General features: G+C 51.1%; 1 protein-coding gene and 1 long non-coding RNA gene across 2 annotated transcripts in view; one reads left to right on the top strand and one right to left on the bottom strand.

Annotated features, from left to right (window-relative positions):
- The window catches only part of STK10 (serine/threonine kinase 10), a 120,741-nt gene that overhangs the window by 2,452 nt on the left and 106,834 nt on the right, over positions 1 to 11,455 (top strand). The window lies entirely within an intron of this gene.
- LOC149749723 (uncharacterized) lies at positions 5,098 to 6,771 on the bottom strand. Its single transcript, XR_016392855.1, has 2 exons — positions 6,332 to 6,771; positions 5,098 to 6,216 (listed from the first exon to the last, which is right to left on the bottom strand). It is a non-coding gene; the product is annotated as an uncharacterized LOC149749723 (long non-coding RNA).

The following is an 11,455-nucleotide window of genomic DNA, read 5'->3' as shown; positions in this document are numbered from 1 at the left end:
TGCTCAAAGCTGTGAGCCGGCTGCACCACAAGCCCCTCCCCACCACCTCCGAACCCATGATTTTCTCATAATTAAGACAAGGGGAAGGTAGATCAGGAGAGCTGTGTGATGGCTGACGCACCTGGACATTTATTAGGTTCCCTGCCTGGCCTTAGTGTGTGACCCTCTGATCTAACCCAACCCCATGTTACACGCAGGAATACGGGGGCTCAGGGAAAGGAAGGGACTAGAACCCAAGGCTCTGGGCTTAGTTACCAGCTAAGGAAGACCTGTCTTGGATCAGAGATCCCTGTGACCTCGTCTCCTATCCTGAAAAAGGGCTGCTTAGTCAGGCCCTTAGAGTTGAAGTTGAAGCAGGTGTTGCTTTACTAAAGATTCTAATCAGGGACCATAACTCCTTCCCGCTTCTTTGTTCCCTGGCATGGCCATTTCAGCAGCACAGGCCAGAGGTTCCATCTAGGTTTTATGTCTGGGACCAGAACTTCCATTTTGACGTGGCACCTTGGTAACCAGTTGGCTGCGAGCTGGTGAAGGGATGGCCAGCAGCACCTCCTCTCCCTGTCCTAGAGCTAGCAGATTTTTCTCCTGGCAGCCTAGGTGGTGAAGGTCTTTCTGAGGATTTCGCTGGTATAAGAAGCCATAGGAATCCCAATTTGTCAAAGCCTTGTCAGAAGAGGACTCCAATTACAGATTTCCTGAGGAGTGTCTTGCAGAGGCTCAAAGCCTAATGTCTTGAGACATTAGTGTCTCACGATGTGGAGCCTCTTTTTCCCTCTTCTCCCTGATAAATCATCAGTTGATCTCGGGAGAAAAAGAGGCTGGTAGGATTGATTTTTTTGCACAGTCAAGCTCATGCTCACCTACTCCTTAAGCGATTTTCAAAAGAAAATCATTTCTCGTTCATTACTAGATACAAAGTAAAAGTCACAAGCTATATAGTTTCAAAATTCTTGCCCTTAGTAATAATCTTTACTCTAAAGACAAGATGGAGGGTTGAATGGAAGAAACTGCTTTCAGCAGGGTGTGCCTGCTGCCCTAGCTGTGGGTGAAACAGGTACTTATGTGCTGAACAGAGACGGGGAGCATGGGGGCATGAAAGAGTTGGGTTAACAGGCTGAGATGATTTTTCTGCTTCTTGAAAATTGCTTTAGTTGTCGTCTTATGTTGTCTTTAAGCTTTTAAAAGGTCTATGATTTTGCAAAATTAGGTGTATAGTACAAATTTGTTTTTCATTAAAAAGAAAAACATTACCTTAAGTCCCGTCAGTTGCTGTTGACATTTTGATACATTTCCTTCCAGACTTAATCGATTTTTATGGAGAAAAAAATTTTTTTAATGTAGGGTTGTAGTAATACACACCTACAGTGTTTTATGTTATCTTTCATTCCTAAAGCCTCTTCCTGTGTTATTCTAAATGCTTCACACATACCTTCTGGGATGGCTCAGTGCCCCCATGATTTTTTTTTTTTTTTGCCCCCATGATTTTAATCTTATTGGATATTTAAGTAATTCCTACCCCCCCATTTTCTTTTTACTATTAACAAGTTAAAAAATTTTTTTAAATAAATTTATTTATTTTTGGCTGCACTGCGTCTTTGTTGCTGCACGCAGGCTTTTCTCTAGTTGTGGCGAGTGGAGGCTACTCTTCGTGTGGTGCGTGGGCTTATCGCTGTGGCTTCTCTTGTTGCAAAGCACAGGCTCTAGGCACACAGGCTTCAGTAGTTGTGGCATGCGGGCTCAGTAGTTGTGGCTCACGGGCTTAGTTGCTCCGCAGCATGTGGGATCTTCCTAGGCCAGGGCTCGAACCAGTGTGCCCTGCATTGGCAGGCAGAGTCTTAACCACTGCGCCACCAGGGAATCCCAACAAGTTAAAATTGATTAAATGCTTATCATGTGCCAGGCGCTGTGCTAAGCCCTTTACACAATACAGTCAGGTCTGCTGTAATGTAAATATGCCTTCCTAAAAATCCCTGAATTGTGCAAAACATGCAACAAAAATCAGAGGCCTTGTGAGAAAAATGGGGCTAAGGGCACAACACTCAAAAACTTCATCAGCACATTAGAAAAAAATAAAGATAGGAACCTAAAAAACAAGTAGCACCGTTTTACACAAGTTTTGCAGATAAGAAAGACAAAATTATCACAATAAATACAACACTGAACTGGGAAAGAGGTCTGCAAGGATGCTTGTGGCTGTGGGTGGGAAGCATTGCAGTATGTGAAGCTGTGGAAGGAGGGTTATCTGAAAAGAGGGTTATCTGAAATCAGGGGGCACGTTGGACCCCCAGATGGGGTGGGTGTGGCTTAAAGGTTGCTGAGAGATGTTTGAGGTGCCTGTGCCATTTGTGCATTCCTTTGCTGCTTGGCTCATCTGGGTGAAGTTTTCTGCGTTCACCCAGTGTTTCTGGCAGACAGAACAGAACATAAGCAAATGTGAATTTAGCGTTTTGATAAAATTGTTCCCTAATACATCAGTGGCGTTGGAACAAAACTGGCATTTTTTAAAGTAAACTTTATAGCAAAGCTGACTGTATATTTTTATTTATTTATTTTTGGCTGCATTGGGTCTTTGTTGCTGCGCACAGGCTTTCTCTAGTTGCGGCGAACGGGGGCTACTCTTCGTTGCGGTGCGTGGGCTTCCCATTGCGGTGGCTTCTCTTGTTGTGGAGCACAGGCTCTAGGCACCCAGGCTTCAGTAGTTGCGGCATGCGGGCTTCAGTAGTTGTGGCTCACGGGCTCTAGAGCGCAGGCTCAGTAGTTGTGGCGCATGGGCTTAGTTGCTCCGTGGCGTGTGGGGTCTTCCTGGACCAGGGCTCGAACCCATGTCCCCTGCATTGGCAGGCGAATTCTTAACTACTGCACCACCAGGGAAGCCCTAGGCTGACTCTATATTGATGAACAGCTTTGCTTGTAAAGTTTTTATATTTTAAATCATTTTTTTATGCTAGACTCCTAGAAGGGAGTTACTCGGTTGAGGGAGTGATGCATGGCTCTTTGAGGGTAGTTTTTAAAAGAAAATGAGATAAGTTAATAGAAGCCCCCTTCGCCCCTTGCCTTCGCTTAAGAGCCAATCCCCGAGTCCTCTGGGACCCTGCAGGAACCCGGGATCTTGGCAGCAGCTGCCCCAATGGTGGGGACCTCAGGTGCCCCCGGGCTCAGAGAGCCATTGTTAACCCCCATCCTTCGGGTGCTATATCCTGCCCTGCCACCCAGTTCAGACAAAGCTGAGGTTCTGAGCGCTCCCCGGCCAGGCCAGCTCCTTTCCCCTCATCTCTGCCTAAGAGTTTTAAAGCCTGGGTTTCCGCTTCCTCCTTCCTCCGGGGTCTGCTGAGGTCTCCCGTGCGCCTCCCCTCCTCCTCCGGAAAGAGCTCTGCCCCCAGGCAGTAACCTTATTTCCGCCCAGTCTAGTGTTTTTAAACACAAGTCCATGCTATTGTGAGTGGGTTCCTGGCTGGGTCCTAAAACCAAGGTGGCCGGAGCTTCCTGGGGATGTTGCCTGCCCAGGGGCTCTGCCTGGTCTGGAGGGGCAGATTTAGCACTGGCCGCCCTGAGACTTGTTCTGGCTGGGTCTAGAGCAGGCCAGGGTGAAGTGAGCTAAACAACTAACAGTGCCCCCAGCCTTCACCTCCATCCAGGGTCCCCTGGCCTCCCGAGGTTACCCGGACTAGGGGGAAATCCCCAGGGGCTGCCGCCCCACAGGCCCCGAGAAAACAGCCCAGGATGGTCACTCCCAGGCCCAGCTCCTGCTGAGGCCAGTGGAGTAGAGTGGTGAAGGGAAGCAACTGGGGCTCAGGAGGATCTGGGTTGTAACCCCAGACAAGTGATCCCCCCCCTTCTGAGCCTCAGACTCTTTTGTCTGTAAAACGGAGGTGATAATTTGGAGGACGATGGAGGACGAGATGAGCTAGGGAGGTGTAATACATCCGGCACCTGATCTCCATCCAGGAAGTGGGCAGGAAAGGATGATAGTTCATTATGGTTGATGCTCTTGCTATCAAATGGAGAAGGTCCTGGCCAGTTACTGCAGCTGAACTGGGGACAAGCAGAAGGCCTTCAGTGTTTGTAGCTTGTCCATGATACCAGGCTCCCCACCTTACCGACATTTGGGGCGGCTCATTCTTTGCTGTGGGGGCTGCCCGTGTATTATAGGATGTTAGCGGCATCTCTGGCTTCTACCCACAAAAGTACCACCACTGCCGGCACCTCCCCCTCCACCCGCAGTTGCGAAAAATGTCTCTGGACAAGGCCACATGTCCCCTGGGGGACAAGATCACTCCCGTGGCGCACTGCTGCCTCATACAAATGAATGTGCCTCGATTCAGTTCAGCAAACAGGCCGCGTTCACCTGTGTGTATCACATCCCTGGGGGTGTGTGATGAAAGACTCGGGCCTCACAGCCAGGCAGACCAGGCTTTCAATCCTGGCTGCCCCACTTCGCCGCTGTGTGAAGTCAGGCAAGTGGCTTGTCTCTGAGCCTCAGTTTCCCCGTGTGTCCAGTGGGGCCGAGACCAGTACTCACCCCACAGAGCAGCTGTGAGAATCAGACCGGTAGCTCATAGGTGCTCAGGATGGGCCAGGCGCCTGCCACCCCTGCTGTTTTCAGGGCCACACGGGGGAGGAAAAGAAAGCTCTGCTAGGGTGAGCGAGCTGTAGCGGGACCAAGATGGTGCTAGAGTGAGAAGGGACGGCTTCCACCGGGCGGGGCGGGTGGGACGGGATAGAAGGCTGGAGGGAAGGAAGTCTGGGCCAGGAGAGGCCAGACAGTGAGGCCTGCCTGAGGTTGTCCCCTGGTGGCCCTTGAGCCAGGAAGGGCCTGCAGATGGGTTTGTGTGGCTCCCACGGTGGCTGAACCAGGTTTGAAGTGATTGCAAGCATTTTGAGATCAGGAGAGTTCCCATAAGAGCCCTGGTCCCTGTCTTGTGTGGAAATATCAGATGTGCTGGTACCGCCCACGTGTACTCCTGCGGGGCCACATCTGCTGGAAGTGAGGGGCAGCCTCTGGGGCAGCGCTGTCCAAGGGTTATGTAACAGGAGGCACGTGTGCAACTTGCAATGTTCTAGTAGCCTCATTCAAACAAGGAAAAACACCAGGAGAAATGAATTTCAATAGTATATTTTAATTATCCCAGTATTTCCAAAGTATGATCATTTCGGCATATAATCAATACAAAGAAAGAGTTATTTAAAGTTCTCATTCCATACTAAGTCTTTGAAATTGGTGTGCGTTTGGCATTTACAGTGTGTCTCGGTGTAGGCCAGCCACGGTTCAGGGGCTCGGTAGTGACCTTGGCTGCTATACTGGGCAGCGCAGATCTGGCCTCTCTGTCCGCCAGCACCTGGTGCCCTCCCCCTGGTCCACTGTACACATTTCAAATGCCTCCTCAAGCCCAGCAGTCAGTGGGTTTGGGAGCTGGGCTTGGCCTGGAGAGCTGGCCAGGGCGGGCCAGGTCTAGAACAGTGTGTGGGAGCCAAGTCAATAGAGCCTTGAATGCCAAGTTGAGGGGTTTGAATATGGCGGTTACCGTCCTGCCTGCTCCAAGCCTCCGGGGTCTGACCAGGTCATGAGGTCAGCCTTGTGTGGTGTTAGAGAAGAGTGATATTTGGATGGTCACCAGATGGGGAGTGGCTTGCCCACACAATTGGGGGATGCCAGAGCCAGGTATCCTGGCTGCCCAAGGTCAGGGTAGCCACTGATGAGTGAAGGCTGGGACAGAGTGGCCACGTCTTGGTGGCTGGAGCTGGTGGGGGTGGGAGGAGGACCAGAGCTGTGGTTGGAGCCCAAGTTAGAGTCCAGGGAGGGGAAGTGACTGATGGAAGGGGACTAGCTCGAGAGGGAGATGTTGTATGTGGGTGAGAGGCATGGAGGATTCTAGAGAATTAGGCCTGGTAGTCAGTAAGGAAAGAGAGCAGAGTCGGTGAGATGGGAGGGGAAGCTCACGTTTGCCAGGGACTAGAGATGGTCCGGGAACTTGGATGCGATCCTGGATCCTGGAGTTAAAGCCTGGCCCTCCCTCTTGCAGGTTATGTGATCCTGAGAAAAGTACTTACCTGTGCCTCGGTTTCTTTAGTTGCAGAAAGGTACTACTTCATAGGGTTGTTGGAGTATGAAATAGCCCATGTAAACCACTTAGTCCAGGACTCTGGAAAAGCTCACATGGGTGTTAGTCATTAGCATGATCAGCTGAACACCTCCTACATGTCAGGCACCGTGGGTTCCTAGGTGAACAAGATAAATGAGTGGGGAGTTGACTTTTGCTCCATTCATTTTGTTTTTGGCCTCACCGTGCAGCATGCAGGATCCTAGTTCCCCAACCAGGGATTGAACCCATACCTGCTGCAGTGGAAGCACGGAGTCTTAACCACTGGACCGCCAGGGAAGTCCCACTCCGTTCTTATCTGTCCATCATTCCATCCTGTATTCTTCTACCAGCCCCATGAGAAGCAGGAGTTAGTATCCCCACCTGATGATGCAGAAGCCCAGAGAGGTACAGTGACTTGCTCAGCACACACAGCTCTTCCGTGGCAAAGTTGGGACTTAAACCCAAATATCTCTGGCCAGGAGCCTCTGCCTTTTCTGCTGTACAATACAGAGGGGAAGACAAACGGGCTTATTGGGAGGAGAGGGTCCAGGGTCCCTTCAGTGTGGCATCTCCTGTGGCCTTGACATTTGTGAGCCCAGGAATGTGCCCCTTCTTCGGGCCTGCCTCAGCCTCCACTGAATCTGAGCCCTGGGATGGCGATGGTGGCCTCTAATGCGGAGGAAGTGGTGATGGTCTTGGGCAGGGCTAGCAGAGGAAGTGGCAGGGGAAGGGGGCGGTGTCAGGGTGGGGAAGCTGGGTGCTCCTGAGGCCCTTGTGGGCCCTAAGGTGCTGAGCACTCTTGTAGGCTGCCGGCAGGGAGGGAGGGATAGGCAGGGAGGAAGGGACTTGCAAAAGAGCTTCCTCCTTCCACCCCCTCCTCCCGCTCTCCATGTGCTCACTCTTCTTTCTCTTCCCCTTTCTCTCTGCTTTCCCCTTTGCTACAATTTTTTTTCTTCCTTCTCCTATAGCTTATTTTTTCCTCCTAAGAACAGACTGTACCAGAACCAGAATTCAAGCCCTAAGGGTGGCAGGTGGAGGGTTAACCACTATGCTGGTGACTAAAGAGTTAACATTAGCCAGCCTCCAAGTCTAAGGAGGATGGGGGCCACTGAGAGCAGTTGAAGGAAGCACAGCCTTTTCTGCCTCAGGACCTTTGCACTTGCTGGTCCCTCTGCCTGCCACTCTCTTCCGATGACTGCACAGCTGGCTCCTTCTCATCCTCTGGGTGTCAACTCCCATGTTCCCTCCTGACCACAGTGACAGCTCCCTGCTGATTTCCTTCAAGCCTCCTGTCACAAACTGGGATTCTCTTGTGTGTCTCCTTGTCTATTTTCTTTCCTCTCTGGAGAATGTCAGGTCCTGGAGAGCAGGGAATTATCCATCTTTTGTGGATAACAGGTATGTGGTAGATACTGAGTTAATAACTGCTGAAGGAATAAACGAATTGTAGTAAATGCCAGACCCAGGCTCCCCCTGCCTCTCTTTAGGCAGGCCAGCACTGTGGTGATGAGTGCAGGCACTGAAATCAGTTCTGAGCTTTCTCCTGGCTTTGCTGCCTGCTTGCTGTGTGACCTTGGGAAAGTCACCTCACCTCTCTGAGGCTCAGTATCTTGAGCTGTAAAATGGGGATCAAAATAGTGCTTCCCTCAGGGAATTTGTGAAGATGGAGACGTGTGGCCAACCCTGACACCGTGCCCAGCATGGAGGAAGGAGAAGTGCACGGGACGGTTGTCATTGTGATGATGATGTTCTCTGCGGGTTGACTAGATTGCCTGGCCTGGCTTTCCGAAGGTTGACAGGCAGATTCCCTTGAGGCTCGTGGTCCACCTCCCCTTGCTTGTTACACTGGAGGCTGCTCCTGGGTAGGCGCTGGTGTGTCGAGTCCCGGGGATCAGCCTAAAGCTTACGGCTGTGTAATGAGGATGAACATGGTTCAGTGACAGTAAAGAAGGCTCCATCCAACCTTTGAGAAGTTCCCTGCCCGGGGAGGGCAGTCTCAGCTCCATGCCCGCCCTGTGACCATTTGGTCCAGGATAGCCAAGGCCATCCTGGGTGGCCAGAAGAGCAGCATTCATGGCCTGGAGGGAGAAGCCAATGCCGGTGCCTCACTTCCCTTCGCCCTCCTTCCTGGAAAGCTCCAGCCTGTCTTGTCTGGCAGCCCAGACCCAATTCTTGGCCCTCTGAGGTGGTTGTCACAAAGCTGGCTTTGTCGCCCTGAGGAATGACCCCATCAGAGCTGGCATGCCTCTCTGTTGGGCTTTGAGATTCTTTCTACCTTTTTTTTTTTTTTTTTTTTTGCGGTATGCGGGCCTCTCACTGTTGTGGCCTCTCCCGTTGCGGAGCACAGGCTCCAGACGCGCAGGCTCAGCGGCCGTGGCTCACGGGCCCAGCCGCTCCGCGGCATGTGGGATCTTCCCGGGCTGGGGCACGAACCCATGTCCCCTGCATCGGCAGGCGGACTCTCAACCACTGCGCCACCAGGGAAGCCCTCTTTCTACCTTTGGTTTGCATCTTGGTGGGCTCTGGTGCCAGACTGGGTAGACCTAGTTCTTTCTCAAGCCTCTTTTTCCTTCGAGTGCGTACAACACCCCCGCACCCACTTCGAGGTGACAGCTGGGGCTGAGGAGAGGTGACTGGTGTGCCTCCGTTCATGAGGAATCTGGAACCCCAAGCACCAGTGCCAACCTCTGTCCCCCATCCCGAGCGTCTGATCTGTCTGCAGGACCGCCTGAAGGGACCATCAGGGTGCACCTCAGAAGACCCCTGAATCACCCCACACCTCCCACAAGAGTCCTCCTCAGAGGCTCTGGACTGGGTGATGCCCTTCATCCCATGAGTCCCAGCAAGGCCATTGTCTTTGCTGAGTGACCTTGGGCAAGTGATGTCACCCCTCTGAGCCTCAGTTTCCTTTTCTGAAAAAGGGGGATAGTACAGTCCCTTTCATAGGTGGGACCAAAGTGTCTTTACACCTGCAAACTTACAAGGCCAGTACCTAAGGGCACACAGCAAAACTGACCCAGGCTTGGCCTCACATCTCAGTGCTATCTAGGGTACCCACCTGTGTGACCCGTGAGGCCTGGAGTGACCCTGCCACTTGGAGACCTGTCTGGCAACCTGTAAATCAAGCCTCAGGCTTTTGGACGCAGCACCCTGTGACCAGGGTAGAGAGCCCAACGACAGGGGATTGGTTAGACCTACGGTGGGCCCACCATTCAGTCTGCAGTAGTTGGAGGGGATGCTGTGGAAGGTGTTTTGTGATCGGAAGGGCTGTTCGTGGCATATTGCTAAGTAAAAAGGAGAATGACAAATCAATGTATACAGTTGAATCCCATTTTTATGAAGTATGCAAGGACACATTTGTGGAGAGAGAGAGACAAGCGTGAGTGGACAGTTGTGGGGCGTGCACTACGGCCCAGCCCTGCTCTAAGCGTCTTTGACTTATTAACCCACTGAATGCTCACAACAGCCCATGAGGCGGGAACTGCTAACATCTTTATTGTACCAAGCAGGAAAGTGAGGGACAGAGAGGTCACGTAAGTCCCCTAGGGTCACACAGCTGGGAGGTGTTAGGGTGGGGTTCCAGACAAGTCCACGTACCTCTGTACTGTGGAATCCTGGGAGGAGGTGCTCCAAGATGCTTAAAGCGGTTGTCTCTGGACGATGCCTGGTTTGATTTTCTTCTTTGTACCAGTATGTTTTGAAGATGCTCTTTAACGAGTGTGTAATGCTTTTGGAATAATAAAAAACAGCACAAAAAGTACTGTTAATTGAAAACACAGGGCAACCTTAACTTCTCTGAGATTTGGGACTGACTAGAAAACAGGGTTGATAAAAGTACATGACCCCCAGGTTGTGGTGAAGATTGAGTGAGGTGAGGCTTAAAGGTGCCTGCATGTGCAGGGAGTGGGTCCAAGGCGGCGGCCCGGATAAAGGTGCTTCCTTCCTCTGTGCCGTCGACCCCAGGCCACCCGCCCACCCGTGACTCAGCACCCAGTCCTCTCCCAGTCCTCTGGGTAGAGGGAGCCTGGGAGAGGTGGGAGCAGGAGCCTCAAGGAGGCAGAGCCCACGTCACCTGTCCCACCTGCTTTATCAGTGATAACGCGGGGTTGGATTCCCCAGAACTTTTGAAGAGCTGAGATCTGAAACCTCTCCTATCCCCAGCCAAGTTGGACAGGTTGCCCGGGTTTTTAGCCAAGGCTATGACATGGTATCTTTGGGGCCAATCCTGTTCGGGTTTTACTTTTTTATTTGCTGGCCCAGAAGGATTTGGCGCCTCAGCTTGTCCCTGCTGTGCCAGGATTGCACGCCAGGCTTCTCCTCCCCAAGGGAGAGAGTGTTAAATGCCCGTCTTTGGAAGCCATGTTACTCCTCTGCCTTTGCGCTTCATAATCTTTGCCGTCCTTAAGCGTTACTTGTTCTGAAACTCAGCCGTTTCATTTGTCACTGAACTGAAACTTGGCCCGGTGATTATTGATCAGGAAGTGGTTTCCTCTCATTAACTGTGTATGTCCTAGCCCAGGCAAAGGCTTTGGCTTTCCCAAGGTAAAGATGGCCCATCTCCCCAAACCAGAGAACAGATTAGATTCAGGAATCTAAGTGTGTTGAGGGGACAATGGACTTCATGCCACTTTCCTTTCTTTTATGTGGAGGGCCTCATTTCTCTCTGTTTACAAGGAGATACACACACCGATTCATTCATCCATCCATCCACCCACCCATCCATCTGTTATTTTAAAATACTTATTGGCCAGATAGAATAATAGATACCTTGGTGAACGAGATAAACATGGTTTTAGGCTTTTGAAAACCAAAAATACACAGTCCCAGTGAAGGTAGTAACAACCAATAGTCAACTGACTAACCCGTGGTGGCTTATAAACTTTTTCATGTCACTGGAATTATCTACATCTCCATGAGGAAACTAAAGTCTAGTTTCCTGTCTTCACCAAGGGCACATAGCTGGTAAGTAGTAGAGTTGGAATTTGAACCTAGGTCCTGTGCTGTTTCCATTCCAGAAATCACTTGATAGGAATTTAGCCCATTTCTGGGACTTCCCTGGCTGTCCAGTGGTTAAGACTTGAACCTCCAGTGCAGGGGGTGCAGGTTCAATCCCTGCTCAGGGAAGTAGGATCCTGTATGCCGTGTGTTGAGGCCAAAAAAAAAAAAAGAAATTTGCCCGTTTTTCAGTGTACTAAGTTGGGGATATTGGATGGAGTAGCATCGGTACTTGTAAAAAGAACTTTGTTGGCTGTAGTATAGAGAGAAGAAGAGAGGCTGGTGGTTCACAGAAGCCAGCAACAAGGTAGGCTCTGGTACCTTTTGGGAAGAAAGGAAGACTTGATGATTGCCTGCTCCCTAGACATACCTTTCATTCC

Source organism: Delphinapterus leucas, chromosome 3 (assembly GCF_059928025.1).
Source record: "Delphinapterus leucas isolate spDelLeu-1000000601 "Yukka" chromosome 3, BTC_Dleu_Yukka2, whole genome shotgun sequence".
Taxonomy (NCBI): domain Eukaryota; kingdom Metazoa; phylum Chordata; class Mammalia; order Artiodactyla; family Monodontidae; genus Delphinapterus; species Delphinapterus leucas.
Note: the sequence above shows the minus strand (reverse complement) of the source record. Positions and strands in the feature narration are given on the sequence as shown.